The sequence below is a fragment of the Littorina saxatilis genome, unplaced genomic scaffold (assembly GCF_037325665.1).
Source record: "Littorina saxatilis isolate snail1 unplaced genomic scaffold, US_GU_Lsax_2.0 scaffold_624, whole genome shotgun sequence".
NCBI classification, from domain to species: domain Eukaryota; kingdom Metazoa; phylum Mollusca; class Gastropoda; order Littorinimorpha; family Littorinidae; genus Littorina; species Littorina saxatilis.
Genome location: NW_027128034.1, coordinates 15,915 through 22,345, shown reverse-complemented (window position 1 = coordinate 22,345; position 6,431 = coordinate 15,915). Strand labels below are relative to the sequence as shown.

The window sequence follows — 6,431 nt, the reverse complement described above, 5'->3', positions numbered from 1 at the left end:
GAAAAGTTAGCGCACTCTTGGAGTGCGCGCTAACAGTTTTAGCGTATCGCCATTAGCCAATCAACTGGTTCACATCAGTCATGTGACACCAGTACTTACTGACAATTTTACTTATTTTCACTCTGTTTTTGATAAGCTTCTTCAGTTTCCTGGTGTGCTTCAAATAATGCTCTCATCAACCCGAAACAGATAAATCTAAAGCATATTTGAATTAGTCTGACTTGTACACTAAGTTGTATCATGTTATTTTGAAGTATAGGGGGCTTTTTACAGTGATTCATTTGTGAAGGCCTCTTCGCTGGTCCATATTTATTAGGCGCCCAGGCTCCTAATATGGACCATTTGTGATTTTTTCTGTATTGAATTTTTGCTGAATGTCTATCAAAGCTATTTCACTCTAATTACGCCTAACGGTTAACCTAAGAGAGAAGGACTACCAAACACAAAATGAAACTTCTTCACAAGAAAACGAGCTAGTTATCAGCATAAAACAAAAAGTGGTCCATATTAGGAGCCCTTCCCCAATGTTTGGGTCCTGCAAGACTTTATGACCAACGATGTCTCCCTTGGAAGTAAATGAAGATGTCTGCTTTTCGTCTGCTTTGAAGGTAGGGAGATTTTATAGCGCACACGGTAAATTGCAAGTCGTAATGGACAAGAATGTTGTTATTCTTCTTTCTTCGAAGTACCATAGATTTGTTCTTGGCCATATGTTCGACCTGTGCATCGTTATATTATGGGAAAAACACGTTTGAACGCAAATTCGCAAATCAATTTTGATCATTTGCTCCGGAACTGCAACGTCGATTTGCCAAAACAAAAAATGCTGGCTCAATATGCGGAAACATGCTGGTAGTGTCACAGTTTTTAAATGGGTGTGGAAGAACTGCTCATAATTAACATAGCACTCCGGCCCTGTTCTTTTTTTCGTCACACCCAAAACCGTTATTTGTTTTGGGCGACGCAGCATTATTAATACTGATGCGTTTGCTCTTCGCAGAGACACTACAAACGCCCTTCTCTTCTTCTTCACCCCGCTCACGTCATATTCCTCATGACGTCAGAATCCCCCAAAACAGCGTCATTACCCACGCAATAGAACACAAACAAAAAAACACGTGGAACAGACTGTCTATAGACGCCTGAATGCGACAGGTGCAAACGAAATAAATGTCAAACAATGCAACTGGGGTATTAGATTTAGTTTCTTTTCTAGATCGTGCAGACAGTAGTTATAACCGCAGTCCCAATACATAAGTAAATAGATAAACGAAAACAAAGAATGGACAGAAAAAAGCACCTTCAATAATCTAAAATGTGGTGTGAAAAAGTACAACCAATAGACCTTTTTCGTATAACCTTTGCCCCCAGCGTTTCGACCAATCAGAGTTTAGGGCACGGCAGCCTCTCTCTGATAACCGGAACTAGGGGGCAATAGGTGCATGGCCTGAAATACCTCTTTCACTTTCGGTGCTCGAAGTACTATTGCCATAGGATTACTTTGAGAAATTCTGCAAGAAAACGGATTATCTTGTTCAAAATCATGAACAAAAAGTCAAGGACATGCACGAAGGTATGGTTTGAAACGGCTATTGGTGGTATATGGACGAAAGACTTGGCGAACTTCCCCTGCATAAGCGAAGCAGAGGTGATCGACCACAGATCTACAGATCTCTGGATCAACTTTCTTACTGATACTACTGCGTCTACGTTCGACAAGTTATACGACGCATCCAGCGCAAAGAATGCGAAACCTTGGGGTAAACGATAGACATACTGTGCGCATAAAATGTCTTTCTGCATGGCACAACAGCTAGTAAGCAACTGTGGTGATCAGACTCAGAGCGAGTGTGCTGACGTCAATGAAGCAGACTCGCAACGAAGAGTATGCTGTAGTGACGCTGACCGGACAGGCACTTGGAGCCTACTGCGAGTGTATTGCTGGGTAAGTGTTGTTGGCCTTGTATGTTTTGTGGGATTAACTTGATGGCTGCGTTACTTGGTATCTTACACAATCAGTTTTCATACTCAGTCATATAATGCATGGCACACAAAGTGACAAACACACACAGAGATTCATAATTCTCTACTGAAAATGTCTGCATGCAAAAGCTGTCTTTTTTGACAAAGTTATGAGCAGCATGTTTATGTAATTTCAATCAGTATCTCCAGGAGACCATGCCATGTTGGCTAGGCATGTTCAATATACCAGGTACCTGAGTGCGGAGTTTTATTTAATGTGTGTACACATGAGTTTGTGAATCCTCTTGTCAATGAAGGTTATCACTGCAGTAAGATCAAATTCCATTCTGAGCCGGTATATATTTTATAGATATCAACAGCATGCGCTTACAAGCTCTCTGTAGGAATTCCTAGGAAAGATAAAGTTAATTGTTATTAGCAGGCTAAGGAAAATCAAGATGACACAAACGGAATTTGATTGTGTGTTGTTGTTTTTACCCAGAAAGGACAGTCTTGCAACCATGTGGCCGCCACACTTTTTGCTGCTTCACACTACATGGCTGAAGGAATCGACACTGTGCCAGCAGACAAAACGTGTACACACTACAAATGTATGTGGAAGGGGCATGCTGCCAAGAAAACTGCACCAGCTGCTCTTGATGACATACAAATTGTTAAGTAAGTTTGTATAATAATTAATATTAAGGAAATTAGGGTTGCGTTACCTAGAGGTTTACATCAGAGTGTGATCTATTTTTTTCAGAACAGAAGTCTCAAAGTTAAAATATAGAGCTTGTTAACTACAACAGCTACAAGACTGGGGAAAGAGAAACGGTGATATTTAGAAAGTGCATCATCAAAAAACTATGCATTTTACATTTAGTCAAGAGACGAGGGCGGTGGTGTATGTTTGTGTGTAGAGCAATTTCTGGAAAACTACAACATTATGTTTAGGTTAGAAACAAACCAGCCCTGAAAGTGGCAAGTATTTTACTCACCATAGTGAGTAGAAGCCTGCAACTGGTGAGTAGAAGTGTTCATCTACTCGCCAAATGCGAGTGAAGATGCTGAATCAAATTGTTGGTTTGGTTCGTAAAATTTGCTCTCTGGCTGGTACGTTTTCAGAATCACTAGCCAGAGGCTAGTGCATCATTTTTTTTTTTTACTTTCAGGGCTACAAGCTTAGAAAGTTAAACAGATTTTTTTTTTAAACACAGGGAAGCGTGATTTTCTGTGGGACAGTTTTGCTACTGCGCTATGCTGGGTTGCCACTTACCTTATTCGACGTGGATGCTGGTTTTCAGCTAAGCATCCTTGTGAAATGTACTGCGTTCAGTATCGTTATACATGTGAGTTTGACAGACTGGCGCAACTTGTTTTAGCATTTGTACCCAGCATAAGATTTGCTTCAGTACAGTGTCAAGTAAAAAAAAAAATCATTTTCAGGTATGCTTCAAGACAAGACCAGTTTCTCCGGACGACTCTTCAAGGCCTCAATTTTGACCCAAGAAGTCCGGATGCAAGGAAGCGCGACTAAGAGATCTTCAACAACCAGTACCAACCGTTTGAAGTCTGCATATATATAGTCATGATATACTGAACTAGGGTTTTCAAGGTGTGATATTTTTTTCCAATACCAGTTAATTAAGTTAGTAGCAACAGTTAACTGTTCTGTCAAGTGAAAGATGTACATGTAGTTTCGATATGGACAGGTAAAATCAGTACTTTGTTTACAGCGAGGGAGAGTACGTAGTGCTGTCACCTCTGCGTGTGAGTTCAGGTTTCATTTTTTTAAATGCCTGCAGTTTAGACAGAAGATTGTGGAAGCTGATGAGAACTTGTGTCACGGGATAGTAAGAAGTGTTTCGGCTTCGTACGGACCATCATCCAGGACTTTCGTGTATTATTCGGAGAACGTATCAGAGCCGAGGACATGTGTTGTGAACAGCGATTCTCAGTGATGAAAGTGTAGTGTGTGTAATGCCGGACTGTGTTCTTCTTCAACTTCGGAATGGCAAGGAGGTATTTTGTGAGATGTTTTATGATTTGATATCCATGTACTGATGATTTGATTCAATAGCGAAATGTTTGAAATGTTCATTCGTTTTGTGCCATGTTTGTTGTTCAAGAGCGTGTTGTCACCATCCCTTATGAATGTGCCGATATGGACGTGTGTGAATGTTGGTGCAGACATGAGCGTTTGAGCGAGTGAATTTAGAAGCCCCGTGCATGAAAAAATCATTACCGGACCACTAAATCAGCAAAAATAGACATTCCTTGTCATACACATCGATCTGATCAAGGTAATAATGTTAGCACTTGTTTTCAATTTATTTCACAGTTATTTGTTATTTGTTTGAGGAAATTATAATGCAATTCACCGATTTAAAAACAAATATGATTCCAATTGTCTCCCTTGAACAAATTTGTTTGTACAAAATTTGTTGCTTACTTTTTTTTCCAAGGCTATATCAAGGAAAATTCTTATTGAACTGATTGTGGGACCGTGCACAAGCTGACAGACTTGAACTCAAAAGTTGCAGAAGATTCTTGGTTGCGACTTTTGAGTTCAAGCCGATCAGTTTGTGCACAGTCCCAAGATTTGTCTATATTTATTTATCACTTAAAATAAAATACAGTTTTTCTTTTAATTAAACTGTAGATATGTCAAAGACTGTTTTGAATAATTTTGGGGGGTAATTTTCTTTAAGAAATAACTCAAGTGAATGCACAAATTGTGTACTAAAGTGTCGGTACAAGGGAGACAATTTGAAGCCATTTTAAAAAACAAAGCAGTATATTGCATAATAATATCCTTCAATTATAACAAGAAATAAGGAATAAACGTCTCTTGACATGTTGTCTACCTAATTATCTTGATCGCATTTATTTAAAGTGGAAATCGTTATGTTCGTAAGCTCACATACAATCATTTATGAAACAAACTCGGACCAGACCAGAGATTTGATTGATAATGGGCCCTTTATTCTATACAGTACCAGAGTAAATTATATAAACCATTACATGACAAAATAAGCTTCTTGCTCTTTGGAGTGATGTGGCCTTTGGCAGCTCATCAACCCAGTAATGTAGACCTGCCTTTTTTACGAAGTAGGTACATGCATACCGAAAGATCACCATATGTGTAAAACCATACTGCAGTGTCATTTTTCAGTAGAGAATCAACAGAAAAAGAGCGTATGTTCTCCTTCAGCTTCATGTTGTCTTTCTTCAAGCCAGAAACATCTTCAGTCAGACGATTAATCACAGAGGCCTGTTATGTAATTGTCATCTGCAGCTCTGCCAACTTGAGGTAGTCTGTGTTCCAATAACAATACCCTCACAGGTAGTCGTGTCCCTCTTTGCAAAGGCATGATCTGGCCCTGGTCCTAAGCTCTCACTAGATGCGGAGGGCAAAGGAATGGCTGCTTCTGTAAATACAAAATCAAATGTATACATTAGCAATAGAATTAGCATCAATGATCTTGTTATCAGATTACACATGCATCACACTCACAGCATTTAAGCATGAAAATACATGAGGGAAATAACTCCTGAAATTGAAAAAAACTTAGGGGTGCGGGAGATGCTCCCCGGAAATTATTTTGGAGTGTTCTATGCAAAATCAAAATTGTAGAAATCTAGTGCTATTTTTGTTGTTGCATCAATTCAATGGTACATTTCTGGGAATAAAAAAAAATGATTCAGCATGAGCTTTATCGATGTCTTGAAAACTGCATCACTATCTGTATCAAGTAACCTCCTTAATCTTCTCGATTCAAGAGTCGGTTGATTGAATGCACGCGGCTTGTCGACATATGTCTAGATCTTGTTTTCTAAAATCTTGAATCTGTTTCGTGACCCTTCCTATGCATCCGTTTTGGGCTGCCGATTAATTTTAAATTTCTTATACACTGATGTTGGAAGACAATTTGAAGTCGGCAGATCATAAATTGATAAAAACAAACAAAGCTTACTTGGCTCTGAGTCTCTTCCAGATCCGATGATATTTTCAGCGTTGACACTGTGGGGTGGGAGCAAAACCGCTTGCTTGTCGTCGGTCTTCAGCGGACAAAGTCAGAGTCACTTGTTCTTGATGTTCTCTCAAATCCAAGATTAAGGGTGGGTACGAAGTCAACGGAGTTGGCATCGTTGATAGCCGTGCCATTGCCAGACACGACGTGACGCGAGCAGACGTTTCAATGGCACGACAAACCCCTGTCGTCGGATTGCTTGCAGTTGCACCCATCGCGTCCTTCGCTGTTGCGCCTTCGCACTTGCACCCATCAGAAAGCCATACAATGACAAATTCTGTCCTCCGTATTTCTCTGTCTTCATTCCACTGTTGCACTTGCAGTTGTAAACACAACAGTTTGCCTCGTCGTCTCCGGACTTTACTTTGCACCAAGCCTCGTTGTCGATTTTTCCTGAGATGAATATGTCAGGTTTGAGGATGCACAGGTCTGTAG

At 40.0% G+C, this 6,431-nt stretch overlaps 1 long non-coding RNA gene across 1 annotated transcript; it reads right to left on the bottom strand.

Moving 5' to 3' along the window:
* Positions 1–4,925: 4,925 nt before the first annotated feature.
* Positions 4,926–6,036, bottom strand: LOC138956401 (uncharacterized). The gene is made up of 2 exons (XR_011452642.1): positions 5,940–6,036; positions 4,926–5,393 (listed from the first exon to the last, which is right to left on the bottom strand). It is a non-coding gene; the product is annotated as an uncharacterized lncRNA (long non-coding RNA).
* Positions 6,037–6,431: the final 395 nt, after the last annotated feature.